The sequence below is a fragment of the Pseudophryne corroboree genome, chromosome 7 (genome assembly GCF_028390025.1).
Source record: "Pseudophryne corroboree isolate aPseCor3 chromosome 7, aPseCor3.hap2, whole genome shotgun sequence".
NCBI classification, from domain to species: domain Eukaryota; kingdom Metazoa; phylum Chordata; class Amphibia; order Anura; family Myobatrachidae; genus Pseudophryne; species Pseudophryne corroboree.
In genome coordinates, this window is record NC_086450.1 from 476,102,596 (window position 1) to 476,122,634 (window position 20,039).

At 39.1% G+C, this 20,039-nt stretch overlaps 4 pseudogenes; 2 read left to right on the forward strand and 2 right to left on the reverse strand.

The window, feature by feature from the left end:
• Nucleotides 1-16,552: 16,552 nt before the first annotated feature.
• Nucleotides 16,553-16,671, reverse strand: LOC134946215 (5S ribosomal RNA; annotated as a pseudogene).
• Nucleotides 16,672-16,827: 156 nt separating this feature from the next.
• On the reverse strand, nt 16,828-16,945 carry LOC134947270 (5S ribosomal RNA; annotated as a pseudogene).
• A 955-nt stretch (nt 16,946-17,900) lies between these two features.
• LOC134947271 (5S ribosomal RNA) lies at nt 17,901-18,018 on the forward strand (annotated as a pseudogene).
• Nucleotides 18,019-18,174: 156 nt separating this feature from the next.
• On the forward strand, nt 18,175-18,293 carry LOC134946216 (5S ribosomal RNA; annotated as a pseudogene).
• The last annotated feature ends 1,746 nt before the right edge of the window (nt 18,294-20,039 follow it).

Consider the following 20,039-nt stretch of genomic DNA (forward strand, 5'->3'; position numbering starts at 1 on the left):
GAACTTATCTCACTACAAACATACAAGAATATATAGGCGATCAAATCGGGGTATTCTCTACGTTACGTATAGACCCCAGGTCTATATTTTTAAGTATCCCAGATACTGACGTCTTTGGAGAATTGCGCTTGGACGCCTGGTCCTTTCTCAGACGTATCTTTAAGTCCCAGACATTAAAGATTCTATGGTATCCCTGATACCTGTTTTATGCTTTTACATAAAACTTCGTAATATTAAGTCCCGGACTTAAATATTACCTTGTCACGTGTTCCCGGAACACTGACACGGATTCAGCTTCAGTGTATGACCGCAATCCTGTATGGCAAAGACAGACAATAAATTCTCTATTTTTACCATTCAGGGACGATCACTGAATCCCGGACGAGCCCCCAGCTGAAAGGATATGACCTTATTTTCTTTAACCCTCGATGTGATGGCCTCTTAGACGTCTGGAGTGTAAACCTTTACGCTATCAGTTACATGCACAACACAAGCAGTAAAAATTCACACTGTTTTATTGAATGTTTAACATTGGTATAAAAAGAGAACACATAAGGGTGTAACTGATAAGTGTAAAAGGGCTCATTGGCTTAGGGGTAGGTGCCTGGGTGGGGTACATAGGGGTGGTTAATACTTGACATAACATAATTGGATATAGCAGTTGCTAGGCAGATGTTATATACGTTGCATCAGACGGAACTTAACAAAGGATCTTTTAGTAACACACAGAAGTAGAAAAAGCAGGTTTCATCTAGTATAGAGCTGACCTTGGATGCCAGACCCACACAAGCCTGGTATCTGTATGAGAGACAAAGGCATCTAACACAGGGCAGCACGCATCCATTGCAAACACATAAGAGTTCATAAAGCATGTTTTAACCCTTCACTAGGGAAATAGAAATATTCACTTTTACACTGTAACCACCACAAGGAAACTGATCATATAAAAAGTAATATGTACAAAGACAGAAGAGGTAACCCTTCAATGATCTACCTGCTTTCAGCATCCAGCTTCCAGCAGAGGTCAGCTCTTCTTAAAGTGCCGGTACCCTTTTCTGCAGATTATCATTTATCACCAGCATTATTATTTCACCGCTATCAATCTCCAAACATCATTCCGTATTTCATCGCTCTCAAGTTGCATTTATTATTTAACTGGTTCCAGCCAGTATCCACTCCGTGTTAACATCAGTCTGGTTCCAGCCAGTATCCACAGTAGCCGTTTTATCCACAGCAGCCCAGCTTTTCCTGGAACACCAGCTGGTACGATCCTGGGCTATTTCCATTGCTACAGTCGGGCCTGGTAAGGACTTTCCACCTAGAAGATTATTACAACTATCTCATACTACCAGAGCCCTGTGGTCCCTGCCACCCTGTAGTACCCAGGAACTGTATTATTTCCCTGCTGACTTTTATGTTTTCTATTTGATGCTGCTGTGTTACGGAGTTTGTCATAATAAACATCATTGACTTTTATCCTGGTTGTCGTGGGCACGCCTTCGGGCAGTTATTCTACATGTTACTTACATGTCTAGGGGTCTGATACAACCTCCCAGGTTCCGTTACATCTCAGCCCCTACAACTGAGGCTGCCTCCCGTCAGCTCAGGCCCTCAGTTGTGACAGCTTTGTTGCATTGCTTCCCTGCCTTTAAGTCACTTGAAATAGTGACTCCTACATCCCTTTCCTCCTCAGTAGTTTCCATTATAGTACCCTTGATACTATATTTAACCTTTGGGTTTTAAGACACAAGTGCATGGTTTTGCATTTTTTTGCATTAATCTGTAGTTGCCATGTTCTTGACCATTTCTCAAGCCTAGCTAAGCCATCAATCATTTGTTTTACCCCTCCTAGTGTGTCTACCCTGTTGCATATCTTTGTATCATCTGCAAAAAGGCATACTTTCTCTTCAATACCATTTACAGTGTCACCAACAAAGATATGAAAGAGAACTGGTCCAAGTACAGATCCCTGGGGTACTCCACTGGTAACATTTCCTTCCATATATTGCACTCCATTTACTACAGCTGGGATAGATTAAGTTTCAAACGGAAACATAAGGAGCGCTACTGATAAATTAAAAATTTGGTTTATTTTTTAGATAATAATTACCACATTATAAACAATTTACCTAGTAACTACCAGGTAACATAAAATCACAATACAATGATTAGATACGCAATATACATATTTTCAGCTAATTAGCTCTTATTAAAAGAAACAGTACTGCAGTCCAAATTAATTATAGTGGAATCAGGAAGTCCTCCAATTTGGTATAATTAAGTGTAAAATAAAGTAGAAGAAACCGTCCCACAGTGTGATTATGAGTGGTACTCTGTATTTGTTGTAAATATCCTCAATTTATGAGACACTGATCTCACCCTTGTTTGCTGATCACCGCTGATTCCCGTCGATGGCAGTTTTGTGGTACGGACTGTGAGCAGTTAGATGTATTACTCCTTGGTATTCCGAGAGGAGGTATCACAGATTCTCAACAGTCGGTCCGCTGACAGGGCTTCTCAAGCACAGCGCTGGAGCGTCTGGATGTATTGTCTCACCATACGCCAGAAGGGGAGAAATCTCAGGATTATCCAAAGTGTTGGAGGATAAATGAGGACTCCTTCAGTGGACAAGCAGTGCCCGCAGCCCTCAACGTTTATGTGCACTGCCTATTTACTACAGCTGTCTGTTTCCTATCCTGCAACCAGGTTCTTATCCATTTAAATGTTTTATAATCCACCCCCACGCTTTCAAGTTTATTTAGCAGTCTGCAATGTGGGACAGTGTCAAATGCCTTACTAAAGTCTAGATATGCTACATCTACAGCTCCCCCTTGATCTATTATTTTCATCACAGAGTCAAAAAAGTCAAGAAGATTTGTTTGGCATGATCTCCCACCAGTAAATCCATGCTGTTTTGGAACCTGTAAGTTGTTTCATTTAAGATATTTCACAACTCTTTCTTTTATTCGTTTTTCAATTACTTTCCCTACTACTGATGAAAGGCTTACTGGCCTGTAGATACTTGCTTCTTCCTTGCTTCCACTTTTGTACAGTGGAATTACAGTCGCTCTTTTCCAGTCCTCTGGAATGGCACCTGTATTTAGTGATTGGTTAAATAATTCTGTCAGCTCTTTTAGTATCCTTGGGTGTATCCCATCTGGCCCCATTGATTTATCCACTTTCAGTTTTGAAAGTTCTGTTAGGACCTTCTCCTCTGTAAATGTACTCTCATCTACTTTATTTTTATAAATGTCATTGCAACTTAACTGTGGCCCCTCCCATTCTCCTTCTGTAGTAAATACTGAGCAAAAATAATTATATAGGTGACCTGCTATTGTCTTGTGTCCCTCCACCAAATTCTCATTCTCTGTCTTAAGTCTTATTATTCCTCCAATTTATTTTCTCCTTTCATTTCTATACTTGAAAAAAGTTTTGCCCCCTTTATCTACTGACAGGGCCATTTTCTCCTCAGCTTCTGCCTTTGCCGGTCTGATCACTTTCTTAGCATTCTTCCGTCTGTCAAGATACACCTCTCTGTCGTTATTATTTTGAGTCTGTTTATATTTCCTAAAAGCCATCTTTTTTGCTTTCACACTAAATGATACATCTTTGTGAACCACACTGGCTTCCTTTTCCTGGTACTTTTTCTAACCCTTTTTATAAAAAGGTCTGTTGCCCTTAGTATAGCACTTTTCAGTTTTTCCCTGAACTCCTTCAAAGTCCCTCCAGTCTGCCAATGACTCACTTAAACATCTCCTTTGTTTTTGTGTGACAGGAGTTGGATACTGTCCTGATACTAAACCATACTGCTTGATGATCACTGGATCCCAGGTGCTCACCCACATATATATCTGACATCCTGTTACCATTAGTGAGAATTAAATCTAATATTGAGTCTTTGTGAGTGGGCTCCCTCACCAATTTCTTGAAAGATGCTCCCTGTAAGGAATTTAGAAATTTGCCACTTGTAGTTGAACTTGCAAAAGACCGCTCCCAATTTACATCAGGTAAATTAAAGTCTCCCATGATTAAGACTTCTCCCTTTAAAGCCATTTTAGTGATGTCCATCAATAGGTTCCTGTCCAAACCTTGCCCCTGGCCTGGTGGTCTATAGATCACCCCAATGTGAATAATGTCTTCCTCCCTGGTTTCTGTGGTGACCCAAAGGGCCACCATAGTTAACAAAGCCTTAGTGGCAGCTGGCAGCACCCCTATACATGATCCCTTACCATTGTATTCCCCCGGTGGGTCCTTCATGCCTCAGTCCGACACTGGAGACTGGTAATCAGGAGACTTACCTCCTATTCTCTACAGTAAAATTAGTTTGAAGGGAAATGTACCTTATGCACTGATATACCCTCAACTTCAATGGATTATGAGTGCAGGTTTGACACTACTCGAAGGCCACTTTTTGAGAGGAGTTACCAAAATGGAGGCACCTCAGAAGGTCTTCCCTTCCACACATTTATGCTTAATGCTCATTTGTCATCAATGCAGTCATTTGGATAACATTATTGTAGAAGAAAAGATTAGGTCTCTCAGTGCAACCAACAGGTGTGTGTTAGTCTGCCCACCAGCATTTGGTAGGTGGCAATCTCCTGAAGAACAAACCATAGTTTGCAGGAATCTTTGATCTGCAAACTTCTTTGTTCTTGGGAATAGCGTTTCCACCTAGCAACAGCGCCCATCCCACCTTCCCAAGAAAAAATTACAATATAACTGTTGCTGGTTATATTTCCAAACATTAGTCTATTATATTTTCTAACATTCACCCTTTGAGGAACTAGAAAATAACACACAGTCTGGCTACACAGGACCCTAAACAATTGAGAAGCCTCAATTTTTTCTGTCCCTTTACTTGCAAAACAATGGTTTCTTTATTATACAGTATTGTTATACTATTGTACTGTTACGGGAGAACAAGACAGTCAGTTCAGACTTCCGGGGAATGTAATAGGATGTGAGAATCAGAAAATTAGAGATTTTATGAGAGTTCTCCTGTTTTTTTTAAAGAGGCAATCATTTACATGACATAACCAGATTGATCTTGCCATGCAAATGATTGCCATTTAAAAATAAAAAATAGGAGAACTCTCACAAAATCTCTCACTTTCTGATTCTCACACCCTATTTTGTTTCTGTGCAGGGTAAGCACTGGCTGCTAAATTTCTACACTACAGTTTAGATTTCAGTCTCAGCACCCCACACCCAAATCTAAATCTCTCTGCACATGTTACATCTGCCCCACCTGCACTGCACATGGTTTTGCCCAATTGCTAACTTTGTTGGTTTGTTAACAAACCTGAAGAACCATCCAAATAGTAATTTTGCACATAGATACAATTCTTCTTCCTCTTTTAACGCAACCCTAGTAAAACTTTATATTTTTATCTCCACACATGCACCTTCTGTAAGTAACTCACCTTTTTTCATTACTTTCCTTGAAATTACATTTGCTTTCCAAGATATCGCCAGAACTAGTGACTGTGTAAAGTGTGAAACAGTCATATAATATCTTCTTAGCAACAACTAGTAATTACGTTTTCACTGTAATATGCTAAAATAAATAATCTCTGATTAGCCTATAGAAATGTACTTGCTGTTTTGTGGTGCAGGATTAAAACAGATAAAGATTGTGGCTTTGAGACAAGATGAATCCGTCATTTCAAGATGTAGCATCGGATCCAGCTGTGTGACCATAGGACATTTGTGTAATCCTCAGGTTACTCATGACCTCATGAAATCACGCTGCTGGGACCAGCGTAGCTTTGTACATGGAAAGTGGGGGCCAACATTCCCCTGTTTTCTGGAATGCTGCCCAAGGCTACCCCCAGTCACCAGCAGCTTTTGGTGTCCCTGTGAGCGATAATGCAGAAACAGATCCGCAGATGCGCAGTGCAGCTCCGCCACATGTGGAGATCTGAAAACATTGGAGATTATTGTAACTATAGAATGTATGTAAATCCCTGAATTAGAACCATTAACCGTGTCAACATATTCAAAATATCAACATTGTCATCATCATGTCAGCACTGATGTAAACTTAAAAATGTGTTATTAGTCCAATTTTATCCCTAATCTCTAACAGTTACCCTAAATATAATGCCAGCCTTAAGCCTAACCCTAATGGTAACTCTAATGCTACCACTAACCATAATTGTAACCCTATACTGAACTCTAATACTAATGGTAACCCTACACTGAACTCTAACACTAACTCTAACACTAACACTAATTATAACTCTATACTGAACTCTAACACTAACACTAACTGTAACACTAACACTAATGGTAACCCTATACTGAACTCTAACACTAACACTAATTATAACTCTATACTGAACTCTAACACTAACACTAACTCTAACACTAACACTAATGGTAACCCTATACTGAACTCTAACACTAACACTAATTATAACTCTATACTGAACTCTAACACTAACACTAATGGTAACCCTATACTGAACTCTAACACTAACACTAATTATAACTCTATACTGAACTCTAACACTAACTCTAACACTAACACTAATGGTAACCCTACACTGAACTCTAACACTAACTCTAACACTAACACTAATGGTAACCCTATACTGAACTCTAACACTAACACTAACTCTAACACTAATGGTAACCCTATACTGAACTCTAACACTAACACTAATTATAACTCTATACTGAACTCTAACACTAACACTAATGGTAACCCTATACTGAACTCTAACACTAACACTAATTATAACTCTATACTGAACTCTAACACTAACTCTAACACTAACACTAATGGTAACCCTACACTGAACTCTAACACTAACTCTAACACTAACACTAATGGTAACCCTACACTGAACTCTAACACTAACTCTAACACTAATGGTAACCCTATACTGAACTCTAACACTAACACTAATTATAACTCTATACTGAACTCTAACACTAACACTAATGGTAACCCTATACTGAACTCTAACACTAACACTAATTATAACCCTACACTGAACTCTAACACTAACTCTAACACTAATGGTAACCCTATACTGAACTCTAACACTAACACTAATTATAACCCTACACTGAACTCTAACACTAACTCTAACACTAACACTAATGGTAACCCTATACTGAACTCTAACACTAACACTAATTATAACTCTATACTGAACTCTAACACTAACACTAATGGTAACCCTATACTGAACTCTAACACTAACACTAATTATAACCCTACACTGAACTCTAACACTAACTCTAACACTAATGGTAACCCTATACTGAACTCTAACACTAACACTAATTATAACCCTACACTGAACTCTAACACTAACTCTAACACTAACACTAATGGTAACTCTAATGCTACCACTAACCATAATTGTAACCCTATACTGAACTCTAAAGGTGGGTACACACTATTAGATATATCTGCAGATCAATTGATCTGCAGATATATCTATGTACGGATCGGGCAGTATGTTGTGCATACACACAGCCCGATCCGTTGGGGGACTGACGTCATGAACTGGGCGGGCGGGCGCTCGCGCCCGCCCAGTTCACCTGTCAATCTCCGCCGGCCGCCGCAGCATGTGTACGGGCGGTCGGACGACCGCCCCGTACACACACAGCGACGCGCCAATATATCGTTAGATATATTGGCTGTCGGCTGTGCTGCGCGGCCGACGCCATACGTCTGTGAACTACGGAGTTCACAGACGTATCGCCCGTACACACTGGCCGACGGTCCCGCGATGTATCGGCCGTTCAAGAGAACGGCCGATACATCGACCAGTGTGTACGGGCCTTAACACTAATGGTAACCCTACACTGAACTCTAACACTAACTCTAACACTAACACTAATGGTAACCCTATACTGAACTCTAACACTAACTCTAACACTAACACTAATGGTAACCCTATACTGAACTCTAACACTAACTCTAACACTAACACTAATGGTAACCCTATACTGAACTCTAACACTAACTCTAACACTAACACTAATGGTAACCCTATACTGAACTCTAACATTAACTCTAACACTAACACAAATGTAATGCTATACTGAACTCTAACACTAACTCTAACACTAACACTAATGGTAACCCTATACTGAACTCTAACACTAACTCTAACACTAACACTAATGGTAACCCTATACTGAACTCTAACACTAACTCTAACACTAACACTAATGGTAACCCTATACTGAACTCTAACATTAACTCTAACACTAACACAAATGTAATGCTATACTGAACTCTAACACTAACACTAATGGTAACCCTACACTGAACTCTAACACTAACTCTAACACTAACACTAATGGTAACCCTATACTGAACTCTAACACTAACTCTAACACTAACACTAATGGTAACCCTATACTGAACTCTAACACTAACTCTAACACTAACACTAATGGTAACCCTATACTGAACTCTAACACTAACTCTAACACTAACACTAATGGTAACCCTATACTGAACTCTAACATTAACTCTAACACTAACACAAATGTAATGCTATACTGAACTCTAACACTAACACTAATGGTAACCCTACACTGAACTCTAACACTAACTCTAACACTAACACTAATGGTAACCCTATACTGAACTCTAACATTAACTCTAACACTAACACAAATGTAATGCTATACTGAACTCTAACACTAACACTAATGGTAACCCTATACTTAACTCTAACACTAACACTAACTCTAACACTAACAATAATGGTAAACCTATAATGAACTCTAACTCTAACACTAATGCTAATCCTAAACTTAACACTAACACTAATGATAACCCCATACTAAAATATAACTCTAACCCTAAAGTTAATATTAACCCTAACCCTAGTGGAAATGAAGACACTATGACCGTGGATCAGTGGGATCTGTGCAGCTGATTAGCCGGTGCTTCTTGGCTTTGCTCCATTTTTGTTGCTCTGGTTTTGATTGTGGGTTCAGTTTAAAAAGTCAAACTGCCCATTAAAAAACCCGGTCAATACACAACAGACTGTGCAAGCTCCAAACCACCAGCAAAACTGCCACTTAGTAAATTTAGTAATTAGTCTTTACCATTGCCTTATCACTCCCTAGAACACCCACACCCCAATCACAACACCCACTTTGCATATAGAGGCATCCACATTCTCTCACTTAGCTCATAGGTTGAAGAATCACCAGACAGATACTGTAATGCGTCGCTGCTTCCAAACCTGATATACAATAGAGTTGGTGGGACATATTCAAATTGTAAAACTCATAAATTAGGAAAATATTACTACACACAGCAAAGAAGTGATGCAAACAGATGGGAACATGTTTCAAATACATAAAATGAGAGCAATACATTTTTTATTAGTGGAATGCTTAATCCAATTGGTCGATGCCAACATACATTACTTTTTAGATCTATTATATTGTAATAATATATTTATCCATACTTATAATAGAAACACAGACTCCACACATATAAAGTGATACGAACAGACAAAAAAAAAAACTTCAAATAAATACGTATATTAGATGAAAGCAATAGATTTTTTTAAATTAGTAGAATGCTAAATCAAATTGGTTAATACCAACATATTGTATATTACTATTTATTTCTATTATAAAGTAATAATATATGTATCCATATTATACCAGATACACAGACACCACACTTATAAATTAAGACATATATGTATAACAATTTAAGATGAAAAGCAAAACACGATTATATTATTCTAAGCAAACTAAATAAATAAACTCCAAATAAATGCTAAATAATTCTAAAAGAAAATACAAATTATGTGATAAAATTGTTTAAAAGTGTCATTTGTATTAAATATTTAAAATGTAATGATTTGTATTTTTTACTTTAAAAACAAATGATAACAGATTTAAAATATTTTTATGGAATTTATATTAATCCAGTCTGAATTTAATGATCCTAGATGTTGATATTAATATTTACAGAACAAACGGCTTATGTAATAACTTGCTAGTTGCGAGCTGTGCGTGAAATCTGGGGAGTCTGCCTGTTCTTTAAAGTTGCACTCATTTAAAAGGCAAAACCAACCACGCTATCACATAACCCCCCAAATCTATGAAATCAGTAAACACTTGCAGTATAGATTTCATGATTTCTGTACCGATTTTATGTTCTGGTGGTCAGCTGGAACCAAATAATCTATCCTTTAACCTGAGATTTCCATGGAGTAAAATGAGAGTTTTAGCAATGGGATAAAGCAGAACAAGTAACCAGAATGTAAATTGCAGAATCTCATCTACATAGTAAAATGGCGATATTACAAATGACATTATCAAATAGAAAGCAGAGTCAACGGTAACACGCACAATCAGTGACCGGACAGCTCGGACATGGCCCTGGAGCTGGGCAGATGTTACATGAGAGTCTCCCTGCTTCATCCTCCAGACATGTCTCATCAAAATCCTGACACTGAGCCCGATACACAGACACGTTATACAGTACGGGATACAAAAGCCAAAAAATACAGTAGAGGTGAGATAAACATAATTCCAAGTAAATGCATTAGAAGACATATATGAGCTGTTACTGTTATTTCTGGAAATGTCAATGTGCATTGTCCATAAGATTGGCACATTAATGACAATGGAACATACCAGTGATCCCATTATCAGCTGCACAACAGAAGACGGGAACCTTGCCTTGACACGATGGAAAAGCCAGTGGGGAACATTCAGCAATGTAACAGAGTAGAAGATGGAGAGCCAGGTGCTGTTCCAGACATCAAACTCAAGAAGAGCAATTTGTAGCATTAATATGACCAAAAATACATGTTTTCCCAGCACCCAGTATATCCTGAGGAAGTTGCAGATACCATGAACAGTCATGACGCCCTGGAAGAGGAGACTGGAAATCACTGTAACACACTGGATTTTATCACAAAACCCCGGATTACTGATCACTCTCCTGTGCCTCATACACATAAAGAAAATTGTGCAGTTTATGATGATCCCAGATATCCAAATAGCCATCATAGTAATTAGTATGGACAGGTTCAGTGCTGACCACATTGTCTGTCTGTGTGATCCAAGTAATGAGGAGTATACAGAAGTGAAGCCTTTATTTATATGATGACTGAGGAGGATAGTCAGATAAATATGAGCATCAGATGCAAATAATCTGAGTATGACAGGTGTGCGCTGTGTGTAATGTCCGGTGCATCCGTAATTAGGTTACACAGGGACACTGTGGCTTTATCTGGGAAAAATTATAATAATATATTTTTATTCAGCATCTGATACAGTGTATCCCAAAGAAGTAAAAAAAAAAAAAGATAAAAAAAAAGAAACTTGAAAACTGAACACACTGAAAATAAAGATCATACGACGGTCCCAGTAGGGCTGGATTAGGCTTTGGGAGGACCTGGGCACTTAAGACAGGGTGGCCCGTACCCACTATGGGACTGCACAGTGAAAGTACAGCAGTTTGCTCGAGAGGGTGTATATAAGATTGTGTATATTACATTTAAAGCAATGATGTATATTAGATTCAGAAATGCAAAAGCCGCCTGTGCTGTATGGTATCTAAAGCTGCTCCATTAAATAGAAAGTACTTAATATGTTAATAGAAAAGAGCGCTAGGTGTAAAGGGCCTTATTCACGGAGAGATGTGTGCTGAGCGAAGTACTCAGCACACATATCTCCCCCCGCTCAGCACAGCGTGATGTGTGCTGAGCGAAGTACTCAGCACACATATCTCCCCCCGCTCAGCACAGCGTGATGTGTGCTGAGCATTTGGGGGGGGGTGCTCAGTAGTGCCAGATAGAGCCTGCAAGCTGGCCAATGTAGCACCATCAATAGCAACGCGCAGAGCTGTGCATCGCTATCGCTGTGTGTGGGGGGGGGGGTACACATGGAGAGATCAGTGATTGAAATCTAAGCAATCTGGTCCTGATTGCTTAGAATTTAAGCAGTGATCGCTCCTTAAGTAATATGATGTTGTGCTAATACCTGTAGAAAAAAGTGGGGTTTGAGTAATGTTTACAGCACTTTTTGTGTTTAATTAAAAGGAGTAGGTGCTGGTGTTGCCAGGTTCCGATATAGCTGACTTTGAGGGCTGCATACAGGCTAAGTGGTTTTATTAGATTTAAACTAAAGTTTATGTATGCCTGTGTACTGTTTATAGCTCCACATAATTGAAAGACTATATATAAAGTTTCCTTGCAGTGGAACTAAGAGAAAATAAACAACCCTTAAATACACATAGACAAAATCTATCATCTATCTTGTCACGTTCAAGAATAGCAGCAGCCTCAGTACTTACCCACTGGGAAAGGACTCAGGTGGACTCTCTGAGTGTCTCTTGCTCCAGTCCTGAATACTCTAATCAGAATAACAGGTTACACAGCACCCAGACACATCACTCTAGCCTGCTGTGTGTGTGTGTGTGTGTGTGTGTGTGTGTGTGTGTGTGTGTGTGTGTGTGTGTGTTGGGTGGGGGGGTAGAAACTGGGTCCCCTGGTTCACTTACAGCCCTCCTATCTCTCCACTGGTCTGGAAGCTCATGAAACCTGATACTTCTGTGTACTGCTCTGCACTGCACACTCTCCTGCTCGCATTCTGGTTGCCAGGTTCTTCCTTCTGCTGCTGCTCAAGAGGGAGAGCTGATGACATCCACCATGGCAGAGAGGGTAAAGTGTCTCCTTCACATCCTCTGTTAATTTATCCCTCAGTACAAGATATCCCAATAATCATCACAATAAATAGTTATAAAAGATGTACACAATATATCATTGTTAATCATTTGATTCTCCTCACCTGATTCTCCTTTATCAATGATTACTTTATGGATGAGAAGTCTGTAGAGTATTGATTACTGTATACTAAAACAAGGGATTAGGACATATTAGCATCAAATGAAAATATGCCCAGGACATGGATCATATGTCTGGGTTATGTAAGGGACAATGGATATATAATCTGGCTCCATCTGATACTTGTTGCTTTCATATTACATCATTTTATATATGGGAGACCCAACCTGTACTAACATTTTGCATGCACCCCTTTTACTGGCTTTGTATATTTATGTGACCAATGAACGAAGGTTCTCTAACATACTGTATTCTTCACTCCACAATGAACCTAATGGTCATCTCATCAATGCATGAAAAGACATAAAGTGGATAGATATAAAGAACTAACCAACCAGTGACTATCATGTTACAGGCTTTGTTTGAAAAATGAGTTAGAAGCTGATTGGTTAGTAATAGAGATTGCCGGGGTCAGTTTTCTGAAAACCAAACCCATCCGAACTTTAAAGACCAAGAGAATCTTAGGGCCGGCTTGGGTTTTCAAGCCTTGCTCAAATTTTAAATCAAGGCAGAACTTCATCATCCTAGTATTAGATCTTGCAGGTTCTGGATTCAGTATAAGTCCCTCCCATAGTAATTGGGGTGCCACTTCACACAGGACCACCAGAGAGCGGCCAATTTAAACATGCATGGGATAGACTCAAGGACATCCTTACCAAGAAATAAGTATCAGATAAGGTCTGAGGTAAAAATATGGTAAAAAAGGGGCAGACTAGATGGATCAAGTGGTTCTTATCTGCCGTCACATTCTATGTTTCTAAAGTTTTCCAAAGAGATAAGGTAAATACAGTGCAACACTCTAAGCCCTGGTCCATTCTGCTGTCTGCTGTTATGCATGGAGAGGACAGTAGATGAGAGGGGACACAGTGGCAGTGTTGGTAGAAAAATGGTTACAGTGGCAGTTAGAGCCAGTGCTAGGCATTAGGTTCCTCTTGATGCAAACACCTGCAATGAAGGTGTGCAGTGTATTGGAGTAGATACACTGCATGAAATGCTGCCACCTGAAAGAAGAATAAATAATGCCTATTGTGAATCAGTGAGGTCACTGTTGCCAGCAGGTGGCATTCCCTTGGTAAGGAGAGACCCCAGGAGTGGCAAGTGGACAGAACAATAATTTCACCAACGTGGGCTTGATTACCTGTCAGCCTTTCTCTCTTCATCATCCAATGACGCTCATCTTTTTTTATCCCTATCATTTTTTTTATGCCAATGTGTGAGCATCCGTGATAATCCTTAAAGTGTTTGAATAATGTGTGTTCATCTGAACCCTTTTGATATTATGCAGATGCTCTGCCCAAATCTCTCAATTTACTTGTTTTCCACATGTACAGTATTGCAAGCTGCATGTGCATTCAATAACAGAAATTCAATATTGTATATTCTCGCATATTGCAGGTAATATAATCATGGATCATAAACTTTTGTTTTGTATTCTTCACGCTATATTTCTCAATTCTGGTCTTCTGTTTCTAATGGGACCTACAAATCGCACCTATTAAAGCCTTTAGTCCTGATTTTATCACTCTTTTTTTGGCTGCACTTTTAACTATCTGATCTTTAAGGTATCTGTCTTTCTTGTATACAAAAGAGGGTTCTGAAGGAATAATATATTTTAGTATAGGATCCTCTTTTAAAATATACCAATGTTTCTTAAAATTCCTTTCCATTGAACGATATTGAAATTAATTTAAATTGACAGTGAAATAAAAAGAATGTTGTGGTGTTTATTGGTATCTTCCTATTTTTTATATTCTAAGAGGCTTTATTGTGGAATATCCATCATATCTGTAATTAGTTGATTGATCTCACCCCCCCTTTCTTTATATCCCTTGTGTACAAACCTTTCTTTTATTTCAATTGCTTGTACTTGGAACACCTTTCTATCCATTCAGTTTCATCTTATCCTTTGAATCTGGCCCTTAGGAATATTGTTAAGCCATCTTGGATGATGGTGACTATTTATACTAATATAAGAATTGCTGTCAGTCCTCTCATTATAATTTCTTGGGAATAGTTTGCTCTCCTCTTTGTAGATAAACAGTTCCAGGAAATGTATCTGGTTACTGCTGTTAGTAAAAAATAAAATTAACACTTAATTTCGTACTATTTAATGCCGTACATAAAGACTCCAAATCATCCACCTCGACATCCCAAGTAAAACAGATACCATCAATGAATCTTATACATAAAATCAGGCTATCATAAAATGTTTTGTTCACCAATACAACAGAGTCTTCCCACCATTCCATGAATACATTTGCATAGGTTGGTGCAAATCGACTTCCCATTGTGGTACCCTGCTTTTATAGGTAATTTTTTCCATTAAACAAAAAAAAAAAAAATTGCATTATAAACCAAATAATCTCTATATTATTGGTATTACAACTTTCTGGATTTTTCATGAATGCATGTTCTTTACCCATTATTCCAGATTCCTGACCGATTTACTTTAATTTTCAAATGACATCCATTGTGTCTTAGGACTTAACTTTGCTCACCTCAAACTGCAGATGGAAATCTACAAAATGCAACAAGCTTGAGGATAAAGAACCTGGGGCTGCTATTTTTGTAGTAAAGAAGTACTGTGGATGCATAGACTACAGACTATATTTCCCCAAGGGTTAAATGACACTGTTGACTTTGAGTCATTTACCTAAGGACATTTGGAGGGTCAGGTTGAAGATTATTATTGTCTGGAGAGTGGGTATAGAGAATATGTTAGGACAATGTGTATATTTATGTTATCAGTAAATACTCTATCTCACAATAATGGAATAAATAAGCCTACAATAACGGACACAATTTCTATATACTGTAGTAGAGAGATAGTGCAGAGGTAGAGTATTGTTCCACTAAATAAGGAACATCGGGGACATGGGTTCTAGTCTGAAATGAACAAGAGAGCAAATCTGTTGTTGTACTTTTTTTAAACTCACTAAAGTATAAATAAATTTTTTGTTAAGAGGAAAGGATTATCCTATATGAATAGCTATTTATATAATTATACCTACATCCCTTATGTAAAACTATATGTAGATTTCATTATACGGAGAGAATATGGTACGGACTGATAATAAGAACATGTATTTTGTGGAACCGCACTAGATAATTATTATTGCTAGCGTATAGAAATAAATGTAAACAATGACAGACCAATATACATGCAGTTGTTAAGTAGATATAGAACTGCTAGTGATTGGCGGTGCTCCCAGGAATTTTGTAGGTTATACTACAATTAGAAAGGACAAGAGGGAAAGACAAAAAACCCTTGTTTGGGAGCACTCATTTGAAAAGATAGAAATGATATGTATAATGAAAAAATATTAATACATAACCTTTATTTTAATCCTTGAATAAAAAGAGAAAAATGTTGGACAAAAATTAGGGCTCGTGTGTGTAAAAATCTTGTTTAACCTTTTTAGCAAATGAGGTACAAGATGAAAAAACGGTGAAAATATCAGTGCAGTAGTAAGGGATACCAGGTGGTCTCATTGAGATACAGGGTATCCAGAAAGTCACTGTAATAGCCTGAATTAGGATATCAATGATGGAAGCAGTATGCACAAATACTGGATTGGATCAAAATAAATCTCAAAAAGGAATGCGAAAGAAGTGAAGCAAGGACTGTGATCAAACTTCCCTTGGTGGAAGGGGGAGGGGTGGTTGGGGAATTGAATGTGGTGGGGTGAGTAACACTGGGCCCACTGTACCTGGTATTCTCAGGAGGTTTCCCGTCCTGGTACTGGCCAGGCCGTACCTGATTCGCTTCCGAGATCAAAATGGAATCGGGCGTATTCGGGGTAGTAAGACAGTGGGCCGTGATCAAAAATATAAAAACGGGAAGAAAGAGGGCGAGACACTTCTATTTTATGTACTCTGGTGAGTCAATACCACGATGGTCTGAGACAGTTTTTCCAGATAGGAGAATGTGTGTGAGAGGGTTTTGTAGGATGTATAATTCTCTCTTAAAAGTGGCCCACTGCACCTGGTATTCTCAGGAGGTTCCCCTTCCCAATACTGACCAGGCCATACCTGCTTAGCTTCCGAGATTGGACAGGATCGGGCGTATTCAGGGTAGTATGGCCGTGGGCCGCAAATAAGGGGGAACAGGGGGTCACATTCTCCTTACTGTATTTCACATATCTCAGCACAAAATAGTATGGAATGGTATTTACAGAAAGGAGTGTTGAGGAGTCTGCGAGTGCAGAGTTGCTGATAAATAGGAGAAAAACCCACAATACAATATTATGAGTTCAAGGCTGACTCATAAGGGTATTTTTTAAACATAGATTGTGCAGTATTGCTTATTCCAAGTGCGGGGTTGTTTGCTGAGTGGGGGAGACCCACAATGCAAATTGTGAGCTCAAGGCTGGCTCACCGGAATTATAAAGCACCAAATGTGCAAAATTCCTTGCTTCTAGGAAAAAATAATGATGAAATAAAAATGAAACTAAGTAAGTAGCTGCATGCATCGACGATATCTTCATGATCTGGGATGGTACTCAAGACAAACTGGATCAATACATCCGTTGCCTCAACGATAATCAGATCAACATGAAGTTCACATATACCAGCAGTAATTCCAGTATCCCATTCCTTGACCTTAGGATATACCGAGATGAGACCAACACCATAGCCACAGAGATTTTCAGAAAAGCAACTTCAACCAATAGTCTGCTCCATTCAACCAGCAGTCATTTTCCACCCACCATTAGGAACATTCCTAAAGGCGAATTCCTCAGGTTAAAAAGAAATTGTACAGAAGACTCTACATTTCAAACAAAAAGCTTTGAACTGGCAACTAGACTCAAGGAGAGAGGATATAGTAATAGACTTATCAAAAAAGCCAAATCTGAAGTACAAAAAGTGGAAAGGGAGTCGCTGATTTTCCCGGCTGAGAAAACCAAAGCAGACAAGAATGTTTTACGCTTCATTGGAGACTTCTGCACAACACTCCTTTCTGTAAATACCATTCCATACTATTTTGTGCTGAGATATGTGAAATACAGTAAGGAGAATGTGACCCCCTGTTCCCCCTTATTTGCGGCCCACGGCCATACTACCCTGAATACGCCCGATCCTGTCCAATCTCGGAAGCTAAGCAGGTATGGCCTGGTCAGTATTGGGAAGGGGAACCTCCTGAGAATACCAGGTGCAGTGGGCCACTTTTAAGAGAGAATTATACATCCTACAAAACCCTCTCACACACATTCTCCTATCTGGAAAAACTGTCTCAGACCATCGTGGTATTGACTCACCAGAGTACATAAAATAGAAGTGTCTCGCCCTCTTTCTTCCCGTTTTTATATTTTTGATCACGGCCCACTGTCTTACTACCCCGAATACGCCCGATTCCATTTTGATCTCGGAAGCGAATCAGGTACGGCCTGGCCAGTACCAGGACGGGAAACCTCCTGAGAATACCAGGTACAGTGGGCCCAGTGTTACTCACCCCACCACATTCAATTCCCCAACCACCCCTCCCCCTTCCACCAAGGGAAGTTTGATCACAGTCCTTGCTTCACTTCTTTCGCATTCCTTTTTGAGATTTATTTTGATCCAATCCAGTATTTGTGCATACTGCTTCCATCATTGATATCCTAATTCAGGCTATTACAGTGACTTTCTGGATACCCTGTATCTCAATGAGACCACCTGGTATCCCTTACTACTGCACTGATATTTTCACCGTTTTTTCATCTTGTACCTCATTTGCTAAAAAGGTTAAACAAGATTTTTACACACACGAGCCCTAATTTTTGTCCAACATTTTTCTCTTTTTATTCAAGGATTAAAATAAAGGTTATGTATTAATATTTTTTCATTATACATATCATTTCTATCTTTTCAAATGAGTGCTCCCAAACAAGGGTTTTTTGTCTTTCCCTCTTGTCCTTTCTAATTGTAGTATAACCTACAAAATTCCTGGGAGCACCGCCAATCACTAGCAGTTCTATATCTACTTAACAACTGCATGTATATTGGTCTGTCATTGTTTACATTTATTTCTATACGCTAGCAATAATAATTATCTAGTGCGGTTCCACAAAATACATGTTCTTATACATTCCTTGGTACTGAGGCCTTTTCCTCAGCTCTTTGGACCCAGCACAGATACCCTGGCCCTTAGCCCAGGCCACAAATAGAACATTTGTTTCATTATTGATCTATCTTGGGCGTTTTTCCTTTATACACCTGTTTAAAAAGAAAATCAAGATACACCACCTCTCTCTCGACTTCACTAACCAAAATATGAGTACTTTCAGTTTGAAAACTGAACTGAAGAATAAAAGATCAATTGAGGATTTAGATACCATTTTTCCCATCAAGATTCCCGATCCCATCCCTGAGGCTAATTGGGAAAATGACCTCTCCCTTTTGAAGAGAACCCTGCAGAGACGCATCAGAGTTGATTGGGATCTAACTAGCTTAGAACATTATTGCAGACAAAAAATATCCCCACGAGGCCTACGACCAAAACTTTTTCCCTCATTCGAACTGTCCACAGAAAATCTACGCAAAGATTGGGAATTATGTCTCCTAAAATGCTCTCAGGATCTGATGGGTATCCTAATAAAACACAATCATCTAATACTTGAAGAGTGTACTAAAGAGATTGACAATCTTGGTCAGAAACTAGAACAATGGGAAGGAAATCCCGCTTTTCAAGATCTTTTTGGCAAAATTAAAAAGGATCTAGAGTCGTATGAGGACAACATCATTGAAAGAAAAAAGACCAAGTTTGCAAGAGACAAGCGGGATTTTACCACTGGACATATCTTTAAATGGACTCAACAAATCCGTAGGAGAGACGTGACAAGACGAGAATATACACCATCATCCTCTGAAGTCGAACCATCAGATACTGAGGATCACCCAGACTCCAACTCAGAACAAAGAGATCCCTTCGATCGCAGGAGAGATTCCAGTTTTCACTCAACATCTTCTTCGGCCTCTTTTTTAGAGGAAGGCAGGGGCAGAGCCCGTGGATACCCTGCAAAACAAAAACCAGGCGGGGTGGTAGGAAGAACACCAAGACAAAGATGGCGCTCACCACAGCAGAGACGATACCCCTCCAGGAAACAGAAATAACCAATAAAGATCCCAAGCTTAGAATAATCAACCTCTCTACACATGTTCTCACACAGGATCAAACCAGTGTTCTTGAAAAGGGCCTTTCTTTCT